The sequence below is a fragment of the Heptranchias perlo genome, chromosome 3 (assembly GCF_035084215.1).
Source record: "Heptranchias perlo isolate sHepPer1 chromosome 3, sHepPer1.hap1, whole genome shotgun sequence".
NCBI classification, from domain to species: Eukaryota; Metazoa; Chordata; class Chondrichthyes; order Hexanchiformes; family Hexanchidae; genus Heptranchias; species Heptranchias perlo.
In genome coordinates this window covers 126,219,541-126,239,403 of record NC_090327.1, presented here as the reverse complement: position 1 = coordinate 126,239,403, position 19,863 = coordinate 126,219,541, and the positions used below count along the sequence as shown (strand labels likewise).

Sequence of the window (19,863 nt, the reverse complement as noted above, 5' to 3'; positions counted from 1 at the left end):
AGATCTCACCAACTCCTCTACAACCTCCCAACACAATACAATTTCAGCAACAAATAAGTGCCAATTTCCTTACTGAGATAGCCTCCCTTCTCTCCTCTGTAAGACTCTGCACCAAGACTTCTTGGTGATTTCAACCTACAACTCAACTCCCCTAGCCTCTGATTTCACCATCCTCATGTCCTCCCTCAATCTCACTCTTCATGCAACTCCTCCACTAATATCCTTGACCATTCGCTCGACCTCACTGTTTCTCATGGCTTCTTTAAATCCAAGGTTTCAATCGTTGATAAAGTCATCTGACCACGTCCTTGTCTCTATCTCCCCACTCTCCCTCAATCCTACCACACTCACTATGCACTCATGGGAAAAAAAACTGTTTCACATCTCCCTCACAAACTAACACTCCAACTCCCAAGACTTTGGCCTTCCACATATCAGGATACCTCTGCTCCTGTCAACTTGTTTAATTGTTTCCTTATTTCTGTCCTTGATGCCCCTGTTCCTATCAAATCAGTGTTTCCCACCTGTTGCTCTTTTTGGTACAGTCCCCACCAACGCTCCCTCAAATCAGCAAGGTTCAAGCTTGATTTTATGTGGCGTACAACCGGCCTAGTTATCAATCGCCAGATCTGGTTCAGCCAAATCTAGCATTACTGTACTTCACCCTACTCAGCCAAAACCACCTATTTTCCAGAAGCATCTTCAGTAGCAAAGATAACCCCAAGTTCTTTTTTTCTATGACGAACTGCCTCCTTAAAACCCTTTGCCCCCTATCCTTTTACCCCCCCCCCCCCCGCCTCAAACACCAAGTGCGAGGAGCTCATAGTTTTCTTTCTCTCCGAGATCAAGTATCTGTTCAGCTCCAACATCCTCATCCCTAAATGCTCCCCAGTCTTCTACCCATTCTAATCCTGCATCCTTCTCCTCTTGAAGTTTCATCTCATCTTCCTCAAGCTCATCTCATCTGAGACCCACCTTCTACAGTTTGGTTCCCCTCCCCACACAACTCCCCTTCCTGGCCCGTATGCTAGCTGATGTCAATGGTTTCCTTTCCTCAGGAACTGTCCTTCACCCCTTACAAAAATTATAAATTGTCTCCTTCTCAAATAACCTACCCATAACCTGTCTATCTTCTCCAAATATTACCCCAACTTCCTTTGCTCTTTAAACACCTCGCTGGCTCCCAGTTCTGTGTCCATCTCTTCCCAAATTTCCTTCTAGTCTGTCCTCTGCCCTTCTCGCAGCACTGAAACACTATATTCAAAGTCACAAATGATATTTACTGTGAATGCAATCTTGGTGCATTATCCTTTCTTGTCCTCCTTGACATATTGACAGCATTTGACACTGTTGATTACATAGAAATTACAACATGGAAACAGGTTGTGCAACCCAACCAATCTGTGTTTGTGTTTATCCTCCACGAGACGTCCTAATTCCATATACCTACTCTATTCCCATAGCTCTTCAATGCCCTTTCCTACAACCACAGATCTATTCCATTCTTAAATGTCAACACAGTCTCTGCTTCAATCACCAACTCCAATAATGCATTCTACAGCCTCATAACCCTCTGTAATAATAGTAGTTTTGCCTGCTCAGTCCTAAATCTGTTGCATTTGATTTTAAATCTATGCCCCTGAAACAATGGAACCGGACCGTTTCTATCTACTTGGTCTCATTCCTTTATAATTTTAAGCACCTCTATTAAATCATTAACTTTCTTTATGCCTTATCCACTTGAGGTGATGCTTTTAATGTCTTATGAACCTGAACTTAAAAATCCCTCAAGCTTTCCCCCAAAGTTTAATTAGATCAGATATTTATTATTTTTAACAAAATTAACCACCTCACACTTGCATTGACTTCCATCTGTCACTTCTTTGCCTATTCCACCAGCTCATCAATATACCCTTGCAGGCTCCTTTGGTCCTCAGAATTATCTACAATGCCTCCTATTTTATTATTGTTTGTAAATTTGGACATCACTCCCTCTAGCCCTACATCCAATCATTGATGTACACAGTGAACAGAAGCAGTCATGGTATGATACAGCACAGAAGGAGGCGATTCAGACCGTCTTACCTGCTCTTTGGTAGAGCTATCAAATTAGTCCCATTCCCCTGCTCTTTCCCCATAGCCCTATAATTTTATTTAATTTATCCAATTCCCTTTTGGAAGTTATTACTGAACCCGCTTCCACCACCGTTTCAGGCAGTACATTCCAGATCATAATTCGTTGCGTTAAAAAAATGCTTCTTCAGGTCGCCTCTGGATCTTTTGCCAATCACCTGAAACCTGTGTCCTTTGGTTACCGACCATTCTGCCACTGGAAATAGTTTCTCCTTATTTACTGTATCAAAACTGTTCATGATTTGAACACCTCTATCAAATCTCCTCTTAACCATCTCTACTCTAAGGAGAACAACCCCAGCTTCTCCAGTCTCTCCGCATAACTGAAGACCCTCATCTCTGGTACCATCCTGGTAAATCTTTTCTGCACCCTCTCTAAGGCCTTGACATCCTTCCTGAACTGTGGTGGCCAGAACTGAACACAGTATTCCAACTCAGGCCTAACCAGTGTTTTATAAAGGTTTAGCATAACTTCCCTGCTTTTGTACTCCATTCCTCTATTAATAAAGCCCATGAGAACATAAGAAATAGGAGCAAGAGTAGGCATTACGGCCCCTAAAGCCTGATCCGCCATTCAATAAGGCCATGGCTGATCTTCTACCTCAACCCCACTTTCCTGCCCTATCCCCATATCCCTTGAATCCCTAAGTGCCCAAAAATCTATCAATCTCAATCTTGAATATACTCAACGAATGAGCATCCACAGCCCGCTGTGTGAAGGAATTTTTCCTCATCTCAGTCCTAAGTGGCTGACCTCTTATCTTGAGACCATGACTATGACCTCAAGTTCTAGACTCTCCAGCCAGGGGAAACAGTCTCTCAGCATCTACCCTGTCAAGCCCTCTCTGAATCTTATATGTTTCAATGAAATCATCTCTCATTCTTCTAAACTCCAGAAAGCATAGGCCTATTCTAGCCAATCTCTCCTCATAGGACAACCCTCTCAACCCAGGAATTAATCTAGTGAACCTTCATTGCACTCTCTCTAAGGCAAGTATATCTTTCCTTAGGTAAGGAGACCAAAACCGGACACAGTACTCCAGGTGTGATCTCACCTATATAATTGCAGCAAGACCTCCTTACTGCTATACTCCAACTTGCAATAAAGGTTAACATAACATTTACCTTCCTAATTGCTTGCTACGCCTGCATATTAACTTTGTGATTCATGTACAAGGACACCAACTCTGAATACCAACATTTCTTAGTCTCTTACCTGTTAAAAAAAAAAATTCTGCTTTTCTATTCTTCCTACCAAAGTGGATAATTTCACATTTCCCCACATTATACTCCATCTACCACCTTCTCACCCACTCACTTAATCTGTCTATATCCCTTTGCAGCCTCTTTGCATCCTCCTCACAGCTTACTTTCCCACCAAGCTTCGTGTTGTCAGCAAACTTAGATACATTACACTCAGTCCCCTCATCTAAGTCATTGATATATATTGTAAACAGCTGAGGCCCAAGCACTGATCTTTGCGTCACCCCACTAGTTAAAACCTGCCAACCCGGAAATGATCCGTTTATTCCTACTCTGATTTCTGTCTGTTAATCAATCCTTGCTAATATATTGCCCCCAATCCCAGGATACCATATGCTTTAACAGCCTCCTCAAATTGTCCTGCCATCTTCAAAGATTTGTGCACATACATCACCGGGTCTCTCTGTTCCTGCATCCCCTTTAGAATTGTACCATTTAGTTTATATTGCCTCTCCTCGTTCTTCCTACCAAAATGCATCACTTCACACTTCTCTCTTAAATTTCACCAGCCATGTGTCTGCCCATTTCACCAGTCCATCTATGTCCTCCTGAAGTCCGTTGTTAGCCAGCACATTGTTTACTACATTTCCGAGTTTCGTGTCATCTGCAAACTTTGAAATTGTGAACCCTATACCCAAGCCCAAGTCATTTATAGCAAAAAGAGCAGTGGTCCTAATACCGACCCCTGGGAAACACCACCATATACTTCCCTCCAGTCTGAAAAACAACCGTTCACCACTACTCTCTGCTTTCCGCCCCTTAGTCAATTTTGTATCCACGCTACAAATGTCCCTTTAATCCCTTGGGCTTTAATTTTGCTTACAAGTCTATTATGTGGTACCTTGTCAAATGCCTTTTGAAAGTCCATATACACATCAACCGCAACAGTCCCTGAACAGAACCCTGTGGAACACTTCTACGTACTTCCAAACACTGAGAAAGTGCTCTTAACTCCTATTCCCTGCTTCCTCCCTTCGAATGAGTTTAAATCCAATTTGCCACACCCCCTTAATTCCATACCCTTTAATCTTCTCCAATAGTCTGTGTGGTAACTTGTCAAAGACTTTCTGAAAGCCCTTGCACATCACATCCATTGCATTTCCCGACACATCATATCTGTCAGCTCCTCAAAGAACACCATCAGGTTTGTGAAGCACAATCTTCCTTTCTGAACATCTGTGTTGGCTGCTTCTTTTCTCTTCTAGATGTTCAGTAATTTTATCTTTGAAAATTCTAAAAATTTCCCTATCACAGATTTTAAACTAACTGGCCTGTAATTACCCAGATTAGCTCTCCCTCCCTTTTTGAAAATGGGCATAATACTGGCTATTCTCCAATCTTCCACACCCATACACTCTGAATAGAATCCTACACAGTCGTCTTTTAATTTTAAGTCGCTGCATTTGAATTATCTGGCAATTTGAATTTTTTAGTGCACAAAAAAGATAAATGATCTCTATTAATTGCTTAACTTCAATTATTGGAGAGTTCAAATGTTTTTCATGCAAAAAAAAACTGAATTAACAGGAGGAAGTGTATTCAGTTCCTCAGTAACCATGTTCTCTCAGCTTGAAAAGCACAGAAATATGAAGTACAAAATAATGGGGACTTAGGGAAAAGTGATGACACGGTAAGATGTTTAAATCTTTATGCCTACCTGCAAATTTGATAAAATCAAAAGTAGATGGTGTACTTTATTATGAAAGTATATCCTCCACCAAAGTTCTAAGTGACTTTGCCAAAGGGCTGCATTGCAGAGTAGCGGTATTGTGCCTGTTATCCACAAACGCAAAGTCTACTTTTACTGATATTCCTGAATACAAACAAGAATAAATTGCACAGCACATTCCTAATCTCAGTTAAAATACCACAGGGAAGAGGCTCCAAACAAATGCTAATTACTTTTCCAAATTCAACAACAACTTGCATTTATGTAGCACCTTTAACATAGTAAAACGTCCCAAGGCACTTCACAGGAGCGATTATCAAACAAAATTTGACACCAAGCCACAAGCTTGATCAAAGAGGTAGGTTTTAAGAGAAGGAAAATTGGACAGTGACCATGTAGGCCACTCTCACCACAATTTCTGGCAACAATTTGCATTTATGTAGCTGGTTACAGAATAGCATTAGCAAAAAGCAAGGAACAGGTCGCCTGTCAACACTCTTAATCAGGTCTATGTTTTGAAAATCAGGTGGATGCTAAGGGATGGTGGAGGGAAATGGCTGGCGAAATAAGGATGAATTAAATATAAATGGTGTTAGGCAGTCTGGGGACACACTACAATGGAATACTACTATCTTACCGTGAAGACACAAGTTTGCACTCTCAATTCACCAGATGCTGAGTTCTTGTTCACTTGCTTCCCCGAATAACCAATGAAGATCATGAATTGCTTCCCGATTGGGAGATCAGATTGGAGAAAGGAAGGCAAGTCCAGCTGGACATGGCTGTTTGTACAGCAGAATTGGAAGATTGGAAAAAAGTTGCTTTGTCACTCTCTCTTTTGGAAAATGGTGTATGGTGGGTGAGGTAAAAAGGAAAAAAAAAATTGCATTTCCATTCGCATGGACAATTAAAGCAAACTCCATGGAAAACCAGATACTAGTAGCAAAGCATCAAAATCTGAATTACTGGATTTCCTATTCATTTTCAAAATGAATACGATTACAGATGAATCATGTATTTTGAAATAATATTCTCTGATTCCCTACATTACAACAGTGACTACATTTCAAAAGTGGCTGTGATGCGCTTTAAAAGGTCCTGAGGTCGTGAAAGGCGCTAAACAAAGTTCTTTCCTTCATTTTTCGATGCAAGAGCCATAAGTGATAAGTCTAAACAGTGACATATGAGCACAACATAGAGAGAATGAAAGAAAAAAAGGTGAAGGGAATACAAGAAAGGTAGCAAAGAGTACCACTTCAGAAAAGAAATGAAAAGGAAAGTCAATACACTAAATAAAATTGAAGGAGGATATTGACAATTCAAAGTTATAAAGATTATATACACAATTCACATTTTCATTATCTTTTCCTACATTTGTGATTTTTCTATATATTTCCTTATACAAGCAATTTATTTGTTTTCATATTCTGCACATCTGTTGCATCTATTCATGGCAGTTATTACAGTAAAAATCTGGTGATCTGGTAATACTAAGTGTAAAATATGTGCATTTCCAGTTATTCTATCAGTAAAATTCCCAACTTTTTTTTTTTAAGATCTATAGTCTAGATATTAAAATGGTTGTTAAATATGGAAATCAAATTCCACTGTCAAAATCTACTTGCATTCACATGTTGAACACCCTGTAAGCCAACATATTTCTACACTTCATCCCCTCTGTACCATTACAAACATAAATCCTCTTTAACAATCTATTTTCCATCATACTATTTCACAAGGGGCATTTCAAAGTGATCTTTACCCTTTCTGTCAATGGCTGCCCTCATCCATCAATTTCATACAGAATTATACCACAGATCAATGCAGTTCAAGACCACTAAGCATTTGTGTTGCCCTTGTGAATGGTAGACTGCACAGATATTCATTTAATACAGAGCTCAGACTATGACATGTATCGGTCAGATGCATTTCCTCCCCACTTCAGCAGTTAATTCCATCAATAACTCATCTTGCAGGTTTTTTTGGAAACAAGTGAAAAGAAAAATTCCAGTTGGTGCTATGTCAGCTCTTAACAGACAATACTGCAGCGGACGTTGGACAGCAAGATAATCAAAGCACTCTCCAAGCTATTTATAAAAATACCATCCTCACTATATTGCCTAAATAACCTTCAGTGTTTGCAAGCAAACCACTGATGGCTAGAAGCCTCTCTGATCAATGAATCTCTTCAAATCTATCCCTTGAAAGCAACAGTTATAATTGTGACTGGCTGGAAACTGCTTCACCAGCTGTCTTTTACTGTAAAATAAATGAATATGTTTTGCTGCAAAGAGCTTAAAAAATATATATAGGTTGCTAGTGTGTGTGTCAGGACTCAAACCATTTCCCCCAAATGCACCATCATTTTAAAAACTGCAGTTAAACAAACTGATAATTAATCTCAGCATAGGAGTGCGTGGGGTATCGTTCAACATAGCACATCTGGTGTGCACCTCAAAATGCATTAGACACCACTGAAAAGTTTTTGCTGTAAACACCAGCCCACAGGACAATCTGACTACATTAGAATATAATACCACTAACGTTGTTCTGGGGCAGACTGGATGGATACCATTTAGAGAAACTTTAAATTAAGCAAAAGAATTGCTTTGATCCTGAAAATCTGCATGAGTTGTAACAATCACTGGCGCCTGAAGTTCATGAATTCCCATTGCTAACATAAAGCTACAGGGAAAGCTGTTTTCTGTAACAAGAATTTTAGACTGCATCACCACAGACAAAAAAAAGAGCTTCTGCAAAACCAACTTCAATTTCCATTGCAAAACTATAGCTCTAGAATTGCTGTAATTTTTCTACATAAAACTAAAAATTATGTAAGTCTCCACAAAAACATCCTGAACAAGGTGGAAGGTCGAGACAGCAGTTCAATGTAGGTTGACTTGGTTTGTGGCCACTTTCGATCAACCTTAAAGAGCCTACACCATAGTACTGTGATGTAAGCATCTCATCTGGTCTCTTCTGGTAACAATACACTTGGCTGATATAAAAGTGGCATCAGTGCAGGTATTGAACACCATGCACTTCCCAGATACAAGTTCTCTAAAAGATATCTGCAGTTCTGAGCTACAAGTTCTACCTCTTATATTTTTAAAGTGGAGATGCCGGTGATGGACTGGGGTTGACAATTGTAAATAATTTTACAACACCAAGTTATAGTCCAACAATTTTATTTGAAATTCACAAGCTTTCGGAGGCTTCCTCCTTGCTTAGGTAAATGTTGTGGAAATTTCCACAACATTTACCTAAGGAAGGAGGAAGCCTCCGAAAGCTTGTGAATTTCAAATAAAATTGTTGGACTATAACTTGGTGTTGTAAAATTGTTTACAATTATATTTTTAATCACTGGCTCTTTGGAATTCTGGGGCTGTGGAAATGTCACCTAAATTAGACAGTCTAAACTTCTGCTTGATTAACGTTTTTGAGGAGCTGGAGGTGCAGGGAGAATCTTCCTCTTGAGATTAAATGGTTCAGTTGAGACTATGATGAGGTAATTGTACATGTGCTATTGATGGAAGAAGCTTGATGGGTCAAATGCTGTTCTCTTGTACCAATACAGGCTTTCGTAATAGGATACCTGATTGTATAGCCCTAGTGTAACTAGTAGTACAATTCTAATCATTTAATCACTGCCACTTGTAACTACAAAAATACAGAACTGACTGAGGACCAAGATAAGGAACTGAATTTGTGATTTCAAAAAAAGGAACTGAACTCATTCACTATTAATTGCCAAGGGTGTTCTTCCAATTGTCCGTCTAGTTTTAGTGGAAATAGTTTCCGAGGATCTTCAGCCAAAGTTACTGCAGACAATCAGCAGAACTTGGAGCAAAAAGGATTTAAAAAATCAACCAAAGTATGTTGTATATTGAAGTAGGCAATGAAAAGTTCAGACTTGGCTACCCTGCGGCCGAAAGCAATTAAACAATAGCTCGCAATAGCTGCATCAACCATCTAGTTTATAAATAAGGGCAAGCTTTGTGGAACAAATGCTGGCTATGGAACGTGCGTGAAATAAATGAGAATTTAACTTACTTTCTCATGTTCTGAAACACCCCTTACTAATTTAATGTACAAAGCCAAATACGTATATGCGATTGAATATCACTATAACATGGGAAATATTGCATATTGTAAATATGGAATTGGATGAATCAAACTGCTACTGTATTAGAAAGTTAATACATTTGCTTAAACCAAATAGTACTGCAAAACTGGGACCTGTGTTCATACAATTGTACCCTATCTCAATAGGCAAAAATAATGATGTCTACCTTCTCACTCAAGCAATGTTTCCAATTAATTTTTTACTAAGGCGAACATTAGCTACAACTAATACCAGTTTAGCCTCAGCAAAACTGAATTATTAAATCTGTCTGCCAATATCCAATTACAGCCTACTTATGAATACTTGATTTTATTTTGTATAATTGACAAGGGCTGTCAGGTAAGGATGGGTTTGATGGCAATCAAGTTAAGATCAACTGATATAGCTGTCACATAGGACAAAGTGTGTCAAGCGTTGGAGAAGGCATTGACAGGTTATGTAAAAAGGTCCACGTGAACTTGTCATAAACTGTTAATAAAGTGGCTTGTAATATTAGCAGCCTGCCTGCTGCTACTCACAATGAAAAAGGCATTGAAATGTTAGGATACAAGATTGCACCCAACAAAAGAGACGGGACATTGACTAGATCTCTGTAAATATAATACCAGATCATTTACCATCAACTTAATTTTTTTCTAAATCATTTATATACTTCAAAAGAATATGTACATGAAAATTTTAAAATGGAAAAGATACATAAGACATGAGGGAATATGATTACAAAAAAATCATGTACAGTATGTTGCTACCACATATAAATATTACCAAACACGCAAGCCTTAATGTCAACATCTAAAACTAGCTAATATATTGGCATTTATATGTGATTGATGAAGCTTTGTTTCAAAGCAATTCTCTCTCTAAATACCATTGAAATAAATTTGTGCACTCAAGAGATATTTGATCTGAATTAAGAAACTGATGATGCAATTGATTAATTGGAATTTAAGCCATCAGTCACTGGATCCATCAGTTTCTTTCACAAGATTCATTTACATTCTAAACAATCAGCTGATGGCTCAATAGGATACCGTGTATTAATACGCAGTCAATATGATGCCACTGAACTCATCAGAATTCCTTATTGACAGCTGCAGAAATGCTTTAAATCCAAGCTTGATCAGATTGCATATGTTTAAGCAGCCTTACATTGACATTAGACATTTTTACATTCTGACAGCATATTATAGAAATGCTGCCATCTACAATGCATAACACAAAAAATGGTACAGGGCCACAGAAAAGCTCAGCAACAATAAGCTCAGACAAAATTAGGGTTTACAAACAAACTTTTATGCAAACCAAAAGCTTACTCCAACTGTAAGCATTATTTTACACATAAAATGTAAAAAGATTACATAGCACTTGCAAAAATGAAAACTTAAAATAAAATTGGTACACAAGAAAATATACTTTAGTTCTGAAACAGCACAGAATGTTAAAAATTAAGCATTATGTAAATATAATACTTCAATCACTAAACTATATTTACTACAGCTGGTTGATCTTATAACACTTGTGAATTTACCCTTCAAGCCACGTGTGTGAAAGGTGTGGTTGGGGAAAGATGAGAATTTCAGGAATTAACCTTAAGCTACTGTTAAATGTTCTTGGCTCTGTTCATATTCAGTTATATCAAAATGTTGAGTATTTTTGAAAGTGAGCTTTCATAAGAACTACAGGCTTACGTAAAGGGCAACATTTTCTATACATGCTATCGCCATGAAAATTGGCCATAAAAGGATAGATGGTAATATCAGACTACGCAGGGCAGAAAATCTGCTACATTTAATATGCTACTTATTTTATACCTTTGGGCTAATCTATGCTTCATCATATGGTGTACTCAATTGTAGCCACAACTCATTTGCAGCATTAAACATTTTTTTTGCCAATCAGAAACACTTCTGCTTCAGTTTAAAGTTTCAGTGGCTGTCCCAAAAGGCCATTGTGCTGACAAATGCTAAACAGAGATAGGTGTTGGAATAAAATTAAATGTTGAAACTGAAATGGAACCAGGGTAAGTAATTCAGACAAAGTGTTTACAGCTACACAAGTCCCAGAGATATAAACTATCCAACTGTGCTAAAGGTGCAAGCTCTCTACTTGCTGCGAGATATGGCAATAAGTTTGAAAACTGTTGTACTTCGACATTGTTTTATTTAAATGCCACCTCTAATACAGTTCATTCAAACGTGGAACAAACTCAATGTAGCGCCCAAAATACTGATATTTCCACAAGGATACTTCACATTTGTGACTGCGATATGCAAAAGAAATCTGTTGAGAAACAACCTAATAGTCCATGTGCAAAGTCACACATAAGTTGTGTATGTTGTTTACAAATGAAAGATTTCCCTGTCGTGTGAGTGTGAGAGAGTGAGACCGCGAAGGGGAGGGGGAAAGGAGAGGGAGGGAAGGAGATTCTCTGCTGTTATGGACGCTGGGTAAAGAACTCCCCATTCCCCGTGACAGAAGCTGTTTCTTTCACAAATCCAGCTGCTACCTTGCACTGACCTGCATGCACTGACCTCACCAGCCTCCCAAATCAAGGAAAGCATGTCGGAGCGACGAGAGGGGATGTCCTTTCCAGCGCTACGTCCACATTCTCAGCGGCTGCTGCCAGCTCCTTTCCCCCTGACCTTGTATCGTCTTCTTTCTCTCCGTTTCTGATGAGGAGCTTTGGCTTTGGGGAGTGAAGGTGGATGGCTGTCCCGGGTCTCTGTCTCTCTATATATATATATATATATATATATATATATATAGAATGATGGACAGGCCTGCAAGTCCCAGCTATCAGTCAGTCTTCCTACAGACTCACTTCTGAAGAAAACTGCAGTTTCACTCCTACACATAACCTGACCTGTTGTGTTTTCCCTTCCAAATGTTCTCATCTGTTCTAAGCTTGTCTTTGGAAGCTTCAATATACCAGCACAACCTGTCATCAACATTTCCCCCTTTTTTTGTCTTGTGACTGCCCTAATGCTGGCAAGTCGAACTGAGAAACACAGCTCATTACTGAAGTTACACTCTGCTCCAAGTGACCCAGGTGTGTGGGAGGGGGAATCTTTGCATTGTTGCAGCTGATTAGGTGATCATAATCTCAGCTGCTTCTTCAAGATTGTTGGAATTTTTTTTTAAAAAACAGTACATAAAATGACCATTTTGAAAATAAGGGCACCTGCAAAAAAAGGACAGCTGATGCCAGTCCCTTAGGTGTCTGTAATTTACAGGTTTCATTGTACTTAACAAACTTAAACATCCATACAAAATTCTCAATATATTGTATGTGCTGACATTTATTTGTATTAACCCCGCCGCCAACCCCCCCGCCCCCCAAACCTCACCCCAAAAAAAATTAGGTAGCTTCCCAACCAGACATCAATAAGGTTGATGAAACAGGTAAATGCACCTTGTCTGAATAGAATTGGGAACCCTGGAGGTGGACGTTCAAATGAAAAAAAATTATACTCTTTTTCTGCAGACATGTGTGATTGTGTCCCACCTTCATCAGCCGGATACTGCCCTGTCCATGACAATCTTCCTGAAAATAATACTACATGTGAGTGAGTGAGTGAGTCAAGGAACATCACAGGGAGGCAAAGCTTACCCAACCTTCTGTGCCAAGAAAGTCTAATCCCTATAGCAAGAACAAGCCAGGTTCACTTTACAAGGAAGCTAGGATGGATCTATCTCCCAGTTGCTTTCACTAACTCTCCTGAGAAAGGCAGAAGTGGGAGGGAACCACAGTACTTTACACCTTGCAGAGAGGGGCAAGAAGGTAAACCCAGCTGAAAGAGATAATCTTGGAAATATGTCAGAAAAGACTGGCATGGAGGCTGGTAAATGACTGAAAAAAACTTGCCAAGTAACAGTTTTATGGACAAAGACTTACCTCAGTCACAGGTATTTGCTATGTGACCACAATTTAAATCAGCAGTAGCACTGAACATGTGCATATCCACAAGAAAATCTGTTGCACTGTGTATACAAGATATGCATACACCAATGCTGTAATATTTGAAGGGTTAACTGTGCTTTCATTTCTCCATAAGCTTTACCACTCAAAATTCACATTTATCTGCAAATGGAATTAAATGTTTCCCTTTTGTAAAAGGTCGGCTTTTCTAAACAACGAAAAGTACTGAACTTGGAATACGTTACAAATGCGTATTCTAAATTTAGTAAAAATAAGTACTTAAAGTTAAAAGTAAGTTGCACAGTCAGTCCAGGGGAGAGAGGGAGGAATGAGAGTTTTTGTTGCGTCAATGAAACGGTTGCCAAATCACACCAGCTCTTATTACATTAAATTCTCATTAGAGCTACCCTAGCTGCTAGACTATTAAGGAAACTAAAGCAGGCAAACTAACCCACTAGAATCTGCAGCTCATCCAAGCTTTTCTAAAGCCATTCTGCATCACTGCCAATTGAACTAAATTTTCTGCAGCAGTGAGATACAATGGCATCAAAACATAGTAGATGGGCAATTAAGCAAAATGCATTTCACTACACTTTGTTTCACGACTGGGTACATCATGATCAACTGTGATTAAATTTGAATCATATAACTGGAATGATGTCTTATTGCAAACTAGCCAAATGAACTTCAAATTATCAAGCCATCCACTTTGCTACATTATTGCTGTCTAAACATACACAGGAAATGTGAAGTTTCTACTTAGTTTTCCAGGAATGATGAAATATTTTCCCTTATGAATCTCAACACCTTAAACAAACATTAGGTGGTCTTTAAGGCAGATTTTGCTGTATTGGAAAATGAGATGCAAGTAGTCAACAGGTCTTTTGTTAAACCATCATAAAAAACAGAAGCAAGAGCCGTGTTCTTCCTCATACCAAAGCAAATATTTATTTAATATGCTTATTAACAGGTTTTTTATATTTGTAAATTCTGAAAAGTACAGCATGTCCAAGTTGGTGTGCTTCACGCAGCTTCAGACAGAGCAAAAAGCCATTTAATTCAACTTCTAAATTACTAATTGTCAAGGCAGAACTAGTTCTACCCCCACCACCCCCCTCTCAGCACTCTTCTCCTTAGCTAACAGCATTGACTCCTTTCTCAGGTACAAATGGTGATTATTCATGTGTGAGCCTCAATAGCGAATGCTGACAGGCCACTCGGCTATGGGGTTCATCACTATCCCAAACTGTCATATGATGCACACTTTTAGTAGCTGGACAGAGATCAGTAACAGAAACTTGGCTGATTTTTCCTTCCCTAATTGACAAGACTATGAGGGTAATTACAATAACCCCACAATCAAGGGAATGGGACTAATTGGATAGCTTTTTCAAAGAGCCTGCACAAGCACGTTGGGCCAAATGGCCTCCTCCTGTTCTGTACCTACTAAGAACCAGCTTGATGATGCTTGGCTAATTCAACACAAATCTGAGATCAAATGTGGTATCATCCTGGTCTGTATGGCTCACTTACTCTTTGAATAAGACACTGAACCACTGACACACTGCAACATGTTTCCTTATATTACAACAACGAACTTGTGAAGTGCTTTGAGACATCCTGAGGTTATGAAATGCACTTTATAAATGCAAGTTCTTTCTTTATTTTAAGATAAGCCAGTTACATGCAGGTTGATTTGAACTCACTATTTAACAAAACAGGCCAAGAGCTAGAAAAAAGGTTGGCAGACAAGTTTGATCAACAGCTGAAACTGGAACTAAAACTTACTCCTCTGAAAGGCAAATTTTCTCCTGGGAGAGCTTATCAATTTGCCCTTTGTACATTTGATTTATACTTTAAAAAGGGGCAAAAAAGGTGATCACATTTAGAAAAACAATACCTTATCAATGTGCTCCAGCCAGAGACAGACCATCATACTATGGAAGCTAAAAAAATATTTGCACTGATTGAATAAATTAAACTACAGAACTTAAAATGGTACAGAAAACTGAAATTAGAAAACAGCTCACACCTTTATTGTTCGCTTACTTTCAGCAAGCAATATTCTATTACAGTCCTGATCAGATTACTCAAACTGCTACTGACATACTGTGAATCCAAACTCTCTTGCACTCTCAATGATTATCCACAATAACTCAGTACAAAACAGATCTCCATCATACGCATGTCCTACATACTCAGCTAAGCTGAATGTAGTTACGATCAGAGGGAATATTGCTCCATCTCCAGTCTTATCCATCAAGTCAGTAAGGTTGCGTATATTGAAGATTTTATTAATTTATCTTTACCACTGTCAACCTCTGCTATTTTGTCCCACTATCGTTCTCTGCAAACTATCCTCAAGTATTGTTTCATGAGCAGCTGTGATATGGCCAAAGCCATATGTTTTTGAAATTAGATGTTGTAGTTCATTAAAACATATTGGTCAAAATGGCATTAAAATGCACCATGAAATCTAATACACTGAAGCAAGGTGCTTTTTATGCTCAAACTCTGGAAGGAAATCATTTTCCACTTCTGTGATGCGCAGTCATCGAGAATTGCCCCATCAGGTACAGTACGGCCAGATAGAGTAAAGCCTACTCTATTCTACACCAACAATACATTAATGCAATAAGAGGAAGCTAGTTAAGTGCATGAGTGAGAAAGGAATAGAATGTTATGCTGATAGGGAGACATGAAGTAGGGTGGGAGGAGGCTTGTGAGGAATATAAACACCAGCATGGAACTAGTTGGGCCAAATGGCCTGTTTGTGCTGTAAATTCTATGAAATCCCAATCTCATAAGCACCCCTTACTGCAGTAGTGTGAATATTTTCATCTCATACCAGCATCTGAGTGAGATTGCAAATTCGGTGATAAATTTTGCAGAATTGTGGGCAGCTTGCATTGTGTACCCAATCACTAGAAATCAGGTTGAATCTGACTGAACATCTTATCTAGGACTATTAAAGCTGCACCAAGAAAGTAAAGTTCCCAAAATAAGAATAGTATGTTAAATGCATTGTGACATATACTTTTTTTAAAATTATGCATTTAAGTAGTCCAATCTAGTAAAATACTATTTACTTTTATACAGTAAGCACTGTCCACACTCCACTGGACTTAAACTGAACAAACATTGAAGTCAATGGGAATCAGGGGGAAAACTCTCCAGTGGCTGGAGTCATACCCAGCACAAAGGAAGATGGTAGTGGTTGTTGGAGGCCAATCATCTCAGCCCCAGGACATTGCCCTGAGGAACTCCTGCAGCAGTGTCCTAGGCCCAGCCATCTTCAGCTGCTTCATCAATGACCTTCCCTCCATCATCAGGTCAGAAATGGGGATGTTCGCTGATGATCGCACAGTGTTCAGTTCCATTCGCAACCCCTCAAATAATGAAGCAGTCCAAGCCCGCATGCAGCAAGACCTGGACAACATCCAGGGTTGGGCTCATAAGTGGCAAATAACATTCGTGCCAGACAAGTACCATCTCCAACAAGAGAGAGTCTAACCACCTCCCCTTGACATTCAATGGCATTACCATTGCCGAATCCCCCACCATCAACATCCTGGGGGTCACCATTGACCAGAAACTTAACTGGACCAGCCACATAAATACTGTGGCTACAAGAGCAGGTCAGAGGCTAGGTATTCTGCGGCGAGTGACTCACCTCCTGAGTCTCCAAAGCCTTTCCACCATCTACAAGGCACAAGTCAGGAGTGTGATGGAATACTCTCCACTTGCCTGGATGAGCGCAGCTCCAACAACACTCAAGAAGCTCGACACCATCCAGGACAAAGCAGCCCGCTTGATTGGCACCCCATCCACCACCCTAAACATTCACTCCCTTCACCACCGGCGCACAGTGGCTGCAGTGTGTACCATCCACTGGATGCATTGCAGCAACTCGCCAAGGCTTCTTTGACAGCACCTCCCAAACCCGCGACCTCTACCACCTGGAAGGACAAGAGAAGCAGGCACATGGGAACACCACCACCTGCACGTTCCCCCCCAAGTCACACACCATCCCGACTTGGAAATATATCGCCATTCCTTCATCGTCGCTGGGTCAAAATCCTGGAACTCACTTCCTCACAGCACTGTGGGAGAACCGTCACCACACGGACTGCAGCGGTTCAAGAAGGTGGCTCACCACCACCTTCTCAAGGGCAGTTCGGGATGGGCAATAAATACTGGCCTTGCCAGTGACACCCACATCCCATGAACGAATAAAAAAAACCTATAGTAAAGTGAAATGAAATGCAGCCTAACTAATTTCATGTTTTCATAGTAAACACTGGCTAATACAAGTAAATAAGTACAATAGGCTTTGAGTTTGAAATCAATATTACCAGTTGTTTCGGTATACTGGGATGTTATAATATTTTTGCTAATTTTATCAGCTCAAATACTATTCCAATTATAGGTTATTAACACAATATTAAATAATGCTCATCAGTGCCAGCTTTAAATTAATACATGCAAACTGCTTTATCAGCAATATACACAAAAAACAATCACTATGCAGATTTCTCTTCTCCTTAATATGTGGCAAATAAAATCCTTTTGGACCGAAAAGATCCTGAACAGCACACTGCAGCTGAAAAACATTCCAATACAGCAATCATTAACAAAATACACATGTCACATTGCTTGCATTCGAAAATCCAGTGATTCCATACAAAAAGTTTAAAATTTGGTCTATTTTTTTTTAAATTGACAAATTTAGAGAGGAAATTTAAAATAAAAGCCTCGGAGTAAAAGGTAGGTGGCTGATTATTTAAAACCGGTTTACGGCAAAAGTCAATCTTCCCTTTTAACAAGCATCTGCTTCATCATACTGGATTGCCTGTTTAAAATGATTGGTTTGCTCGCGTTTCACTGCATCACCTCATTTGCTGTAAAATCATAGATGGTTCAGACTGAACAAAACTTGGATGTTCTTTGGAATCTTGTACAGAGGGTCAACTCAAGAATACAAGGTGGCTAGCAGGTTGCTGCTAGCAACTTTTGCCAAAGGAAATAAAATAAACCAACAGAACTACAATCTTGTGAATAGAGCTGAAGTATGCCATTTAAAAAAAAAGTACTCCTGGGATTGGACTGAAATAGTAATAGCAAGCTTCCTAAGGACACCACGAGAGGAATACAACCTTCAGAGGAGGTGCTTAGTTGCCAGGTAGCCCAGTAGAAGGTATCAAGAACATAGCGTATATCAAAACTGCAGACAGAGGTAAATGATCTGGCTCATCTCAGTATTACAACTATTAAGGTTTTTATGGTAAATTCATGCAGAAATTAAGAGATCAAGACTATTAGGAGGAGAATGTCAGTATGGTGTGCAAATTTAAATGAGGCACCACAGGTAAAAATGATGTCATGGGCACCTGTACTGCATTACTGAATATGACTGGAACAAGTATCTAGGGCAGAGTCTGAAGGGTTCCTAAAGGACATAGATATTGCTACCATGAAAACAATCTTTAAAAATTGTGATTTGAATTCCTCTATCCAATTTTCACTGGCTATTGAATGCCTGAATGCACCCAGTCTGCTAAAATGCACCCATCTATATACTAGCTGAATTGTGCAGTATATACTAGCTGAATTTTGCACTCCAAATAATTCCCACAATTAACAAACCTCTTTCATAGGTGGGATTTATACCGGAACATATCTGGAGGTAGTTGCATATTTCTTCCCAACAATCTTGCTACAGTATTTATATTAATGTTTATCTATGTAAGTGACATGTGCATGCATCAAGGTACATAAAGTCCAGACCAGTAGCAGAGTGGCCCTGTTGAGATCATGTAATGTAAAAGGGCAACTACACTGAAATCTGAGTCCACAACATAAATTCAAGAGCAGGTTTGTCCAACAGTAGCCAATGTAAACAAGGTGTCAATTTCTCTGGATGCTGTCAAACATGATTAGACTCCTGCAATGCTGGTATCAACAGAGTGGTCTATAGTAGCAAATCTGGAGTTGAATTCAGTTCATGAATGGTGATCATGAAACAATGCAAAATAAAAATGGTCAAAAGCATAATATCTGACAAACTAATTGAAATGTTGTAGTCCTCAAACTTCTCCACTAACAGCTGAATAGTCAAACTAGATTCGATAGCCTTGTCAACATCATGGAAGGAATCATTCTCTATACTCCAAGGTAAAAATTTCTCAATCATCTTTTCCTTCACTAAGCTCGAGGATTAAAAAAAAACACGATACCAGGGATAATCTAATGCCATTCCAGCCTAATGCAGTTTATGTTTCAATGCTGGTGGCCCAAACCAGGAAATAAACTTGCTTTTTAACTTTTCTATTAAAAAAAAGCAAAATACAAAATCATTCACTCATGCAATTATCAGTTGTTAAGAAGCATATTTTTCCAGCTTTTAACACTTCAGGAACCTCACCAAAAAAATTCTGTTCACACTAGTTTCTGAAGTGTTTCCAGTGTTTTCTAGATTCTTGGTATGAATTCCTAATTATGATCAAAAATAGTCAGGACCTCCAAAAGCACTAACTTCAACAGGATGAAATCACTCTGCGATGATGTGTTCCCTCTACCATCCACACTATCAGAAAAATGCAGTATTTGGCGGAATACAAAAAACAAAAAAGACTTCTCAACTTTTAAATCATATTTAAACAAAGTTATATTCGCACTGCACTTCCATTCCAGCTTTTATTCTGGTTTTAAATAAACGGTAAAAAAAATTCCAGAAAAAGTTGTAAATAGGGG

At 39.1% G+C, this 19,863-nt stretch overlaps 1 protein-coding gene across 1 annotated transcript in view; it reads right to left on the bottom strand.

Annotated features, from left to right (window-relative positions):
• Nucleotides 1–19,863, bottom strand: part of atp9b (ATPase phospholipid transporting 9B) — a 284,027-nt gene that overhangs the window by 170,652 nt on the left and 93,512 nt on the right. The gene's annotated exons all lie outside the window — the stretch shown is intronic.